Source organism: Boleophthalmus pectinirostris, unplaced genomic scaffold (assembly GCF_026225935.1).
Source record: "Boleophthalmus pectinirostris isolate CB_2022bp ecotype Guang Dong unplaced genomic scaffold, ASM2622593v1 HiC_scaffold_6, whole genome shotgun sequence".
NCBI lineage: Eukaryota > Metazoa > Chordata > Actinopteri > Gobiiformes > Gobiidae > Boleophthalmus > Boleophthalmus pectinirostris.
In genome coordinates this window covers 14,762,954-14,776,277 of record NW_026571447.1, presented here as the reverse complement: position 1 = coordinate 14,776,277, position 13,324 = coordinate 14,762,954, and the positions used below count along the sequence as shown (strand labels likewise).

The 13,324-nt window shown below is 41.1% G+C and overlaps 1 long non-coding RNA gene and 1 pseudogene across 1 annotated transcript in view; one reads left to right on the top strand and one right to left on the bottom strand.

Annotated features, from left to right (window-relative positions):
* LOC129411916 (uncharacterized) overlaps positions 1-13,324 on the top strand; it is a 77,934-nt gene that overhangs the window by 19,956 nt on the left and 44,654 nt on the right. The gene's annotated exons all lie outside the window — the stretch shown is intronic.
* LOC129411926 (5S ribosomal RNA) lies at positions 9,102-9,219 on the bottom strand (annotated as a pseudogene).

The window sequence follows — 13,324 nt, the reverse complement described above, 5'->3', positions numbered from 1 at the left end:
AAAACACAACTCCAGGTATCGTATTTTCCGAGCTATTAGGCGCTCTGGATTATAAGGTGCACTGTTATAGAATGGTCTATTTTCTAACTTTTTTCTCAAATAAACTGCACCGAACTTTAAACGAAACACAACAGTTGGATGGGTCAGTCGGACTGTGTTTGGTGCGTTCACGTTGACTCTCGGCTTTGTTCAATTGTGGCGTGTCCGCTGGATTGTTGGCATGTTCGCAGTGACTCAGTTGTTCAGTTGTGTCTAGAAGTGGCAAATTGCACTAGCTTTTTCGGTTCGTTTCTCCGTTCCATTCCTTGTCCGGAGTGGAGTGATGAGTGTGGCTGTGGGGGTGTTTCGCTGCATGGGTGTTTCGCTGCACGCTATCCATGCGTGTTTGCTTGTGCTGCGGGTGGTGCGGCTTTGTAGTTTACTGAAGTCGTGCTGGGACACCCGAGTGGATTTGTGTATAGGGCGCTCTGGATTGCGAGGCGCACAGTCATTTTTTGATGGGGCTGGAGGCTTAAGAGCGCACCTAATAGCTAGGAAAATACGAGAAGTTTTTGATGAGGTACCAACCTTGTAACATTGCTTAAAGTTCACATTACAATCACTGTTTTGTGGATTTTTTGTGTGCAATTTTGCATGCTTTTTTTTTTTTTTTTTTTTTTTTTACAGCGTATGAACGCGCATTGTGTTCCTCCCCCTGCGTCCTGATTGGCTGTAGACCATTGTCAATCAATCTTCTCCGTGCCATGTCTCCTTTACAGTACAGAATGCGTTCAGCTTGCCAAATTTACATAAATGTTCGATCTCTAGCAGTGTCATTCTGAAGTGCTGTATGTTTGCCAGTTTTCTCCTCAACAAAACCCACAAAGTTGACGAAACGTTCTGCATTGACAAAGGCTCCTGCGGTGGCACCCAAAAGGCAGAGGAAGATGCTAACCATCGCACAAAAAGTTGGACTTCTGGAAATGTTAAAGGCTGTAGGGCATTACGGAATACATTAATTTTCGGTTAGTTACATAAAGGAGGAAAATAACATGAGGACAACAGCAGTAGTAAGTTTTAAGAAGGATGCAAAAAGGGTTGTAACTGTCCTCTGAGAAAAGTGTATAAAGTGTGTAGTGAGGGGTTTCCCAGCCTTAAAACAGATATAATCATTGTAAAAAGTAAAGCTGACTACTTCGCGGATTTCGCCTTTTGCAGGTTATTTTTAGAACATAACCCCTGTGATAAACAAGGGACCACTGCATTACATTTTGCATAATATAGGACCTTTAAGAAGAAGTTGAACATTGAAGGCTCTATTTGTGATTGCTCTGTGTTCCTGGAGCTTGTAGCCTCAGAAAATCTGCATTAGAGGATACATATTTACAAATTGGGGTCTGGTTGGAACTAAATATTTTTTCAGGTATGCCTATTTCTGATGAGGATAAAAACATTAAAGAAAAAAATTGCATAACAGCACATTTGACCAATAAGTATTAAATGGAGAGCCCAAAGAAGGACAGCTCTAAGCACAAAGCTGAAGGTCATGAACTTCCTGCTTCATTTGCCATGTTAACATCCGTGTCTCTTTGAGCTATGGTTACAGCCCGAGTAAGAGTCTTAATTGGGCCAGTGTCCTTGTCCCATACACGCATGCTGAGGAATCCATTTAAGGACACGTATATTCCAGTTGCTGCTTTTCTCATGTTAGGTATTATCAAATGGAACCCTTTTGAGTGGAGAGAAATTGACTGGATTTGCAGAATATTCAGATCAAGTTTGCATTGGACAGAATATTTTGTCAAACTCTGAAGCAATCTGGCCTTCAATATTTTCAATTCTAGCCACATAAAGGCAATGGCTACTGGGGACTGTGTCGGATTTTTATCATGAATGGAAGTTGAAATTTGTTTTACCCAGGACGGATACACGATCAGTCAAAAGTTTGGACACACTTTTTCGTTTTGAGCTACGTGTCTGAATAGCCCTGTGAAAGAGTGGACTATAGTGTGCTAAAGAGTGCGGGTCTATGTATTGAATGAGGGGTTAGGGACTAGGGTGGACATTTGGACACAGCCCATGTGTGAGAGACTTATTTAAAGTCTAACAAGACAATGAGGAAATCTTTCACCAGAACAAACATGGCAGCTTACTTTGTTTGAAACAGGACTGAGTGGGTTAGCCTTGTGAAAATATACTCTTACAACTTTATTTGCAAATGCAGTTTGGAGCTCTCGTCACAGCAGATTATTACACTCACTGAAATCTGTGTGGACAACCAATTACAGACCTTTATTTGCAGCGCATTCTTTATTATTCAGAGTGAACTTCTAGTCTATTTCTCTCACCTCAGATTAACAGTGTTCAGACTATGATTGGGTAGAAGTTCACACTGTTTTCTCATTGCTTTTTGTGGTTCTCAGTTCTGTTTCAGACGTTTTTTACATTTGTTTTGATGAAGGATTTTCTGATTGGTTATACTTCCTGTCAATCTTGCTGGATTGAACAAGAAACCAAGCACATTTGTATAAATTTGGGAAGTATGGCTTGTCCTGTCATGGCAGTAGTTTATTGATACGTTGTAGTGGCATCACACTGGGGGTGTTCTACATGTATCTCTATTGGTGAAATGTTCATCATTTACCATGGTGACACAATGCACACTGTCAGTAAAGTTCTGGAAACTCAAGAAAAAAACCCAACATGGATTTAAACAACACATTTTCAGGAGCCTATGATCAATATGAGTTTAGGAGTTAGAGTTTCAATAAAAATGACGAGTGTGACTAACTGGCTAATGCTAGCTAACTTGTGACTGCAATTCTATGTGTGAGAGGCTTGTTAATCAGCACAGATCATCTCGCCTGATGTAGTTCCAGCTAAATAAATTCTTTATGGTCAGATTGTGTTAAAATAAAGCACAGATTAAAGTGTAATAAAGCCTCAGACAGAGCAGAGCCTACAGTCAGCATCACCGTCCCAGGAATTGTTGTTGATTTATTCAGACTTGCTTCTAAACATGTATGTACTTGAATTTCTCTTAATATCCTGAGTGATTTGCATAATATTTATCTGTCTTTTAAAGGTGCACTGTGTAACATTTCTAGTGGAGGGACCACCTGCTTATCACCATGGAAATGTTATTGCTTTTTCTATAATTTTCCACAATATAGATTAAAACCAATATATTGCATTCCAAATCTGTGGAGAATTGCCCCTATTCACGGAAGGAAATATTGTATTTTGGAGCAATAGGAACAACCATAATGAATAAATGCTAGATGAAAATGTCATACCATGGAACATTCCAGGCAAAACAATAACATCTCCATACCGCATTTGATGCATTGTCCTTTTATTGTGTAAAACATGTACTCAGTAATCCAATTGTCTTTCTTGGAACTGTCAGGATATTCAGAAAGTTTATGTTGCTGTTCAAAACTACAGTATATTTTCACCACATCATGAACTTTTCTTTCTTTTTTGGGGGGCTTATTTGGTATTAAAGTTTTTGACTAAAGACAAAACCAACATTGAAATAGCCAGCTGATTTCATTCACAAGTGTAACTAAATTTTTAGTTGCAATTAAAAGCAATTGGTAGTTTGACCCTTTTTACATGCATGGCCATTGCAAGATAAGCGCAGTGCCCTGACAGAAGTCCTTTGCTCTTTTATGTTCCCTTGTTTAGAGACAATTCAGTTTAACTTTATATAGATTGCACATTTAAAACAACCTCAGATGACCAAAGTGTTTCATATTAAAGCCCACAAAAACAGAAGAAATAGATATACAGATAACACAATACATGTGAAAACTAGTAAAACAGCAAGATATCCTGTCTAGCTTGTATTAAATGACAGGAGAAGAGGTGAGTTTTCAGTCTAGACTTAAACTGTTACAGACTGGGAAGATCTAACAAGCAGGGAGCGGACCCTCCACTGGAAAAATTGCACAATGTTCCTTTAAGATGATCTAAGAAGAAAAATCAATCAGTTTTCCTTGTGTTGTGAATGCTCTTCACCGCTGTCACATCACCTCTTCATTCCCCAGTCTGCTTTTAGAATCAAACCCACACAAGACCCCGCTCGGCCTCTTCTTCCAGCGCTCGTGCTGTGTAATCAGTGTATTCCCCTGTCTTCACCTGTTTATCATGATCTCATTTTAAGTAAACACTCGCATGCAGGGTGCACGTTTCCAAGGCTACGGCGGAGGGAGCGAGGCGCTAAATGAGTGTGGCAGCTGCGGCTAGGGACTCTGCTCAAGCACAACCAGATTACCATAGATACAGGGGTGCTAGTAAACAACAGTGTTTATTCCCCAGATTCAAGTGGTGTAAAATATCACATCAGTAAAGCTTCAGTTGAGTGAGTAAACTGAGGTTAGAAATACATACAAAAGAATGTGAATACAATTTAGGTACTGTGATCTACAAACCTGCTTTTCTAGGAATATACTAATCCTGGAACCATAGGAAGACTATTGCTTTTCCTTTATTTGATGCATTGTGGGACGCCTTTACCAATACACTAAGGAGTGGTTTGTAAATTGTATTAATATGCACTTTTCCCTCTTTTTAAAAAAATAAATAATAACAAAAAACATAAAAGCACAATACATTTGTTATACTAACTCAGTTTACTTACATCTTATGACATTTCATGTGTTCTATTTTTCTGATGATTTATCTGAATGACTTATCTCATTAAGACTACATCATAGATTGCATTTATGACAAAAATCTGTGCTGTCCAAGACTAAACCAGGATCAGATCCAAAATAGATGTTTTATCATTGTGAAAAGGCATAGCTAAATTTACATTTGACCCACGGTCACTTTTCTGGTGGGGATCCATCACTCTTGTTGTTGTTATTGCATTTCACAGTTTTACATTAAACTTACCTATCTTGTGTTTATTAGATTAGAGGGGAATATATTGAAAAATGGCCTTAAAAACATGAATTCTGTCTGACCTGTAAATCGCTCAGTTGGTAGAGTATCCGTCCTCTGATCAGAAGGTTAGTGAGTCGAATTCCTCTTGACATAAACATCATTAGGAGTGCGGTCAGATCCAATGACCCACAGTGCCATTCCAGCTCTCACAGATGAATATTGGTGTTGTGTCCTTGGGCAACCCACCTTGCCCCCAGTGTCTGCGTACTATGTAATGTGTGTAAATCAGTAAGTGGTTTCTTGATGTAAAGTGCTTTGAGTGCTATATAAATGTGACCACTTACCATTGGTGGTATCATCTGCTTGTCTTCATGGAGTTTAAAGGTCTTATATTACACAAAAATTAACTCATAACTGAAGTTGTGTTTTGTTTCATTCATCAACACACATGTATGAGTAACCCTTTAGCATTAGTATATCCACATCTCGAAAGCTCAAAATGCTCTGTTCCACCTAAACTGCTTTTAAACTGGCCAGTGCTGGTTCCTGCACCAGTTACACTGGGAACCAAAGTGCTTACTGGCAAACAACATGCTTTCATACCATTTAAGTGAACTCTTGATGTGTCATCGACAGAGGGTGTGGATTTGCCACCAAATTAACAAGACCATACGAAAACGGATGTCACAGCGAGGAAAATAACAATCATGGATCGCCTCATGGACACCAGCGAGCATTTGCAGCTACAACATCTGCTGTGGAGAATGCAGCAGTGATGCCAAAGCCAAAGATGTAACCTTACCATGCAAACATGGATATAGCAAATATATGGTCTCCTCCGCTGACCACTGCACAATCTTCTTGTCACTTGATTTCTCCACACATACACACGTTTTCTTTGTTTATTTTACCAAGTGTGATGTGGATGAACCTGCAGATGTCTACTGTGTCGTCACGCTTAGAAATACCAAGTTTTTCTTGATTCCTTTTGGGAACCAACTTTTTGATTCCCGAACGCTCAGATTTTTGACGTGAACATGTCAGTTGTTTTGAGATTAGATGCAGGATCTTCTTGCGATATCATGAAGTGGTAGTTTTCAAGTTATCAGCTCTTTGACCTTTTTCTTCAGTAGAAATTGGCTATTCCCGAGCTAAAATTATCCACATGATTCTAGTGAAAGTGTATGAATTTTAAAAACACAGTGGAGCACTTCTTGTATTACCACATGATGGCACAAGGTGAAACAGAGTGTTTTCTGTTTGAAAAGAACTCAGCCTAAATACACAGGATATGTGTGTTAAGAATAGTTTTAATATGGGACCTTTAACACCACACTATGGAACATTCTTGTTAAAGCTTAACATCTCCATGGAGACAAAGAGTTTACAAACAGTTCACCAGAAAAGTTACATAGTGCATCTTTAAATATGCTGCAAAATACCCCCAAAACCGACGCCAATCCCTCTACCATGTACTTACTTTGCATAGACAGAGAAAGCCTGTCTTATAGCCCCACAGCGGGCTAATAGTGCGCAGCCATCTGTGCCTGTGAGTGGTGACGTGTGTGTGGTCGGTGCTGCATTCATCCCTCAGTCACCCAAAAGCAGATGTCACCGTGGCGATGGGGCGCAGCAGATTGCCGTGGCGACCGACCGGTGGCAGGTTGAAGGTGTCTCCGCCCCGTGGTGCCCAGCAGATGGAGGTGCGGGTCATTATCTGCTGCTCTGTTCATCTCCTCATCTCCAGAGCAAGTACAGTATAATGTTTGTATAGGGCCAGCGCATAAAGGTTTTCATTTTGCAAATATATTAGCCAACTGTTAGTGTGCAGTTAAATCCATTACTTGAATCTACACTGTGTTGATTTTGCCGTGTTTATCTAAGCCAAGATGGTAATGGGCATTTCCTGATTTGTGGACGGTTGCCAGATTGGGACATAGCTGCAGCTCTGGATCCTCTCCAAAAACAAATCGCTGACTTTTGCTGGAATGTCATGAATTTTTAAATGTTATTCTGAGCCAACAGCCATGAAACGGACCAAGAAATAGGCAAATGCAATGGCTGCAATATTTTAATTCAATTTTTATTTGACATTAGATTAGGTGAAACTATTTATTATAGACAAGACAAAGCAACTTATTAAATGGCCAGTACCTGATTTCTTTTCATGTATTTCTAAGCAAATTTAGTCTTGCCCCAGTACAGATATATCGTATAAAATGCTCTTGAGGTTAAAATAAGTTTTCTGTGCACAGCATCTAATTATTGTTAATTATATTTTTATCTGAGAATCAAGAAATGCTGGGTTTGCATGCTACTTATTTCAGTAGATTCTTTTATTGTGTAAAACATGTACTCAGTACTCCATTTAACTTTCTTGGAACTGTCAGAAACTTCAACAAGTGGAATTATTTTGCTGTTCAAAACTGTATCTCACCACTTCGGCTTCATGAACTTTTCTTTGTACATTTTCATGCTTTTGGGCTGACATTTTGAAGGAGACAAAACCAATCTTCAAATAGATCCAAATGATTCTAGTGAAGGTGTATGGCGTTTAAAAACACAGCGGAGCACTTCCTGTATTACCACATGAAATCACAAGGTGGATCAGAGAGTTTCTGGCTTTCTTTCGGGGGTGTGGGGGGTGTGTGTGTGTGGGGGGGTTCACTTGTATTTTGAAGGAGACAAAACTATTGAAATAACCACTTGATTTCATTCACAAAGATAGCTTCATTTTTTCCTGCAGTTAAAAACAATCGGTAGGGTTTGACCCATTCTTTGTACATAACCATTGCAAGATAAGCGCAGTACCCTGACAAAGGTCCCTTGCTCTTCTATTTTCCCTTGTTTACAGAGGCCAGTCAAAATAACCATGGCAGCAGCACAGAGGTGGAACAAACTGGAGGGAGCACAGCGGCAGGTCCGGACTGTTTTTGCCCCCAGTTGTACTTCCACAACTTCATTTCCTCATAACTGGCAAAAGGCACGAAAAACACAGTGATAAGTGGCCCTTCAGAACAAATAAACCAACAATTACAGGAGGAAAGTAGGGCAGCGGAGAGAAGCACTCACTTTGGCACAGCGGGCAGCAGCTACAGGTTTATTATGTTGCCTAGGCCCATTCTGTAATAAGGCACAGAAAGGGGAAAGCATGTGAGAAGCCATGTTTAGATACTCTGTGGCATGTTTCATCTGTGTGCACCATGTACTTAGAGGACTAGACTAGTACCAACTTAAATGTACTGTACTTTAGTAATATTGGTTTAAAGTAGCAATGTACATGTGTATTATTGTGTGTGGTAATGGTCTGTACATTTTTACTTGTTTTCCGAAGGTTGGAGGCTCGTATCCCACTCGACATAAAATAAATAAATAAATAAATAATAAATTGTTGGTTGAGCAGTCAGATCCACTGGCCCACAGGTCTCACAGATGAATCCTGTTGTTGTGTTCTTGGGCAAGGCACTTAAACCCCCTTTCCTAGTGTCTGTGTACACTGGTGTATGAATGTGCATGTGAATGGATGAGTGGTTCCCTGATGTAAAGCCATTTGAGTGCCTTGAAGGTGGAAAAGCACTATATAAAAATGTGACCGTGACCATTTACCATGTGATGACCAACTGCATTACTAGCAGGTAATGTAGTAAGCCGCTTTTGAACTACCAAATTTATTAGTGCAAACATTTGAGGGGGCTCTAAAAACTAGAAATAATGTACATTTCCATAGAACAGATAAAACCTGTGCCTAATTTTGATCCATGTGAGAAGAACATGTTTTGAACTTTTAGCCGTGTCCCTGTACTTTAACACTCTAACGTTAACTCATGATAGGCAAATGACAATCAAATAACAAACACATTATAAGTGCTTTTCAAAACTTTCAGATGCAAGAGTGGAGCTTATCGTCACAGTGAAGTTTAGTAAGACTAGTATGCTAACCTCATAAAATAAAATAATTTATTATTAATAATTATGCATCTGTTTTATATAGTGCTTTTTGGACACTCAAAGACACTTTACAGAGCATTATTCATTTACTCCAGACCCGCTGGTGGTAAGCTACTACTGTAGCCACAGCTGCCCTGGGGCAGACTGATGGAAGTGAGACTGCCAATATGCGCCATCAGCCCTTCCGACCATCACTCACGCACACACCACTTTCATACTAGGCAATGTGGGTGAAGTGCCTTGCCTAAGGACACAACGACATCATTTTTACAAATGGTGCCCCACTGTGGCACCTGATTTTCCCAGAGGTCTCCCATCCAAGTACTAACCAGGCCCGGATTTGCTTTGCTTCTGAGATCTGACAGGATCAGGCTTTGACAAGCTGGTATGGCCACAGATGCACACAATACACAGCAGACTCTTTTAGACTTCAAGAGCTACTTATACAATATATATGTACTGTATGTAGAGACCAAGACAAAAAAAATGCCCTTTAAAGTCATTATTTGAGTCATTATTTGAATGACACCTGTTACTTCAAGGACCTATAGTACACAAAACTGACTCTTGTGAGCTTTTAGCCATGTTATAATGCTGATACCTTATCAAAAACATAAACAGAGTAGAGTTTTGTTTCATTCACAAATGTTTGAGCAATCCTTTGTTGTTAGTCTGTCTACATCTCCGAAGCTCAAAATGCTCTGTTGCACCTTGTGATGTCATGGGGTAGTTTTTAAGTTAACAGCTCCTTTTACTTTTAGTTCAGCAGAGTTGAGCAATTCCAGTGCTGAAATAATCCAAATGACTCAAGTGAAGATGTATGGAGTGCAAAAACACAGTAGAGCACTTCCTGTATTACCACATGACATCACCAGCTGGAACAGTGTGTTTTCTGTTTGAGGGAAGAACTCAACATAAATATGCAGGATTTGTGTGTTAAACATGTGTGAAAGGAACAAAACAACTTCAGTAAGCAACATTATAACATAGATGAGAAAATAGCGTAATATGGACCCTTTCAACTTGAGTAACATATGAATGAAACCTTTATTCCCCCATAAATGTATCTTCCACACAAGAACACGAGGAATTACAAATGGTATTTCCAAGCAACAATACACATATATAACATATATAACTGCCATCTTAAGACGAAGAATGTGGACAATTATCTTTTAAAGCTCCTCAGGCTACAATATATCGAGTAAATTCCACTTCCCCATCACTTACTGCTGGTACCACACAACCAGGCTTCTGTTCACTCCCCAGTGTCAAGCAGATGTGCATTATTTAGGCCATGAAGAATTCAGTTTGTTTAGTGTTGTTTGCAGGCCTGGCGTCTGTCCCACTCTGTTAGGGTAGCTCATATTTGCTGGGTCTCTTGGATGTGGGAGGCAGTGGGGTATGGGTGAAGTCAGAAGTGTTGAGTGTATTTTTTTACGGGCCTGGTTTGTGGACATGTGGCACACAGACGGACCCAGCGCCAACTCTCCAGGGCACCGCTGTGGGTTTATAAGCCTTAAGTTATGGAGCTACTGGAATGATCAAAGGTTGAATTTATGCGGGTTAGTGTTCCACAATGCTCAGTTTTCCATTTAAAGTCATTCAGCCTGCCTTGTTACATCGCTATACATTCTATTAAAGTTAGAGTGTATATGACAAGTTAGACTACTCCTTTCACTAAATATAGCCTAATTATATTGAAGAATTCACAATAATTTGTCTTTTCATTTTTAGTTTTTGGTGGAATTTATAATTTTTCTTCCAGCTTGGACTTATACCAGATGTGACGTATGTATGGGTAATTCCATAACAGTTACCTAGCAACCATAATGTCAAAACATGTCTTAAATCCTTTGGCATTTCACTGCATGTTATTATGACATTTATTTTGTTACAGAATGTTTGAGAAAATGTGTTCTTTGCTTAGCAATTCATATTGCATATTGGATGTAATTTTTGGTGTTGATGACATCACGCAGGTAAACTGGACTCAAACGCAACACAAGTATACAAAAACAAAGCCTTAGTTTAATAACAGAAAGTGTCCTATAACAGGTAATATGTTTAATATGGTGAAATCAGACTGAAAAAATAACAGAGGAATATACGATAGCAAATGTGAACTAAAATATCTTCCAAAACTGGGAATACTCTACATAGAAAATAGGCTGGGAAATAAACGCAGAAGCAGGTACTACAAACAAGGAATAGATCAGAGTTGCACTAAATGCAAACAACAGGGTTCAGATACAGAGTTTCAGGGAAGGCTTGAGTGTGTGTCTTGACAGGTCAACAATCTAGCAAAGACTGAATGAGCAGGAGGAGTATATATAGACTACCCTGGACTGATTAGGGAATGAGAGGCAGATATAGGAAAAGGAGGAAGGCAGCAAGAGGAGGACCGGAACAGACTGGGAAACGGAGCTGGACTGGGGAAAACATGGAAACAAAGGGCAGAACTGTGACAGATGACATAGATTCTAAACTCACTGTTTTTTTTCTCAACTTTTCTTTTTTACCACAAGCTGCCTCTTGGCTGCATGATGTAAAATTATGATAAATATTTGCCATAGGTACCGTCCCACCAAACCAAGTAGTAATTAGAAAAACCTGTCATATCTGCAAGATGTGTGTAAAATCCCTCAATCATCCAGGTAGAATTCATGGCAAAGGAGAAATTCAATTTGTCAACAGGCCAGTTGTCGAGGTGACAAATTGAATTTCTCCTTTGCCTGTCATATCCACATTAATTATGTCCATGTGCACCATGGAGATTTTCATTTGTAACCATTTGATCTGCTCTTTTTGTTTTGCTAACATTTTTATTTTTTTTCTTTTAATTAATGAAATCTTCTTATTTGATGTTTTAGTTTAGTCCCTTTATTTATACAATGATGACAAAATCCTGGAACTTTAAATAAAAAAAAAAATGTGTGTGTATATTATATATATATATCATGGATAAAAATACATAAATATGAATGAATATAATATGAATATATATATATATATATATATATATATATATATATATATATATATATATATACATATATATATATATATATATATATATATATATATATATATATTATATTTTTTTTTTTTTTATATATATCCCCTCCTTGAACCGTCACCTTATCGTGGTGGAGGGGTTTGAGTGCCCGAATGATCCCGGGAGCTATGTTGTCGGGGGCTTCATGCCCCTGGTAGGGTCACCCAAGGCAAACAGGTCCGGGGGGAGGGGTCAGACGAAGAACGGTTCAGAAGCCCTATATGATGATGTCCACTCAGAGGCCAGCGACGTCGCCCGGATTGGCGTCACCGGGGCCTCACCCTGGAGCCAAGCCTGGGGTGGGTGCTCGTCAGCGAGCGCCTGGTGGCCGGGCCTTCCCCCACGGGGCCCAACCGGGCTTAGCCCGAAGGAGCAACGTGGGGCTGTCCTCACGTGGGCCCACCACCCGCAGGAGGAGCCATATGGGGCCGGTGAAGAGAGATCTGGGCAGCAGTCGACGGCAGGGGCCTCGACGACCGGATCTCCGGACATGGAGACTAGCTCTGGGGACTTGGAATGTCACCTCGCTGGGGGGAAAGGAGCCTGAGCTGGTGCGGGAGGTTGAGCGTTACCGACTAGATATAGTCGGCCTCACCTCCACGCACAGTTTGGGCTCTGGAACTCAACTCCTTGAGAGGGGCTGGACTCTCCATTTCTCTGACGTTGGCCGCGGGGAGCGGCGGTGGGCTGGTGTGGGTTTGCTCATTGCCCCACAGCTCAGCCGCTGTGTGTTGGAGTTTACCCCGGTGAACGAGAGGGTCGCGTCCCTGCGCCTTCGGGTCAGGGACAGGTCTCTCACTGTGGTGTCGGCCTATGGGCTGAACAGCAGTGCTGAGTACCCGGCCTTCTTGGAGTCCTTGGGAGGGGTACTAGACAGTGCACCGACCGGGGACTCCGTTGTTCTCCTGGGGGACTTCAACGCCCATGTGGGCAACGACAGTGACACTTGGAGAGGGGTGATTGGGAGGAACGGCCTCCCTGATCTGAACCCGAGCGGTGTTTTGTTATTGAACTTCTGTGCTAGTCACAGTTTGTCCATAACGAACACCATGTTCGAGCACAAGGGTGTCCATAAGTGCACGTGGCACCAGGACACCCTAGGCCGGAGGTCAATGATCGACTTTGTACTCGTGTCATCTGACCTCCGGCCGCGTGTCTTGGACACTCGGGTGAAGAGAGGGGCTGAGCTGTCAACTGATCACCACCTGGTTGTGAGCTGGGTTCGCTGGCGGAGGAGGAAGCTGGATAGACCTGGCAGGCCCAAGCGTGTAGTGAGGGTCTGTTGGGAACGTCTGGCGGAGCCGTCTGTCAGAGGGACTTTCAACTCGCACCTCCGGGAGGACTTCTCCCGGATTCCGGGGGAGGCTGGAGATATGGAGTCCGAGTGGGCTTCATCTCGGCCTCTATTGTCGATGTGGCTGCTCGGAGCTGTGGGCGTAAGGTCTG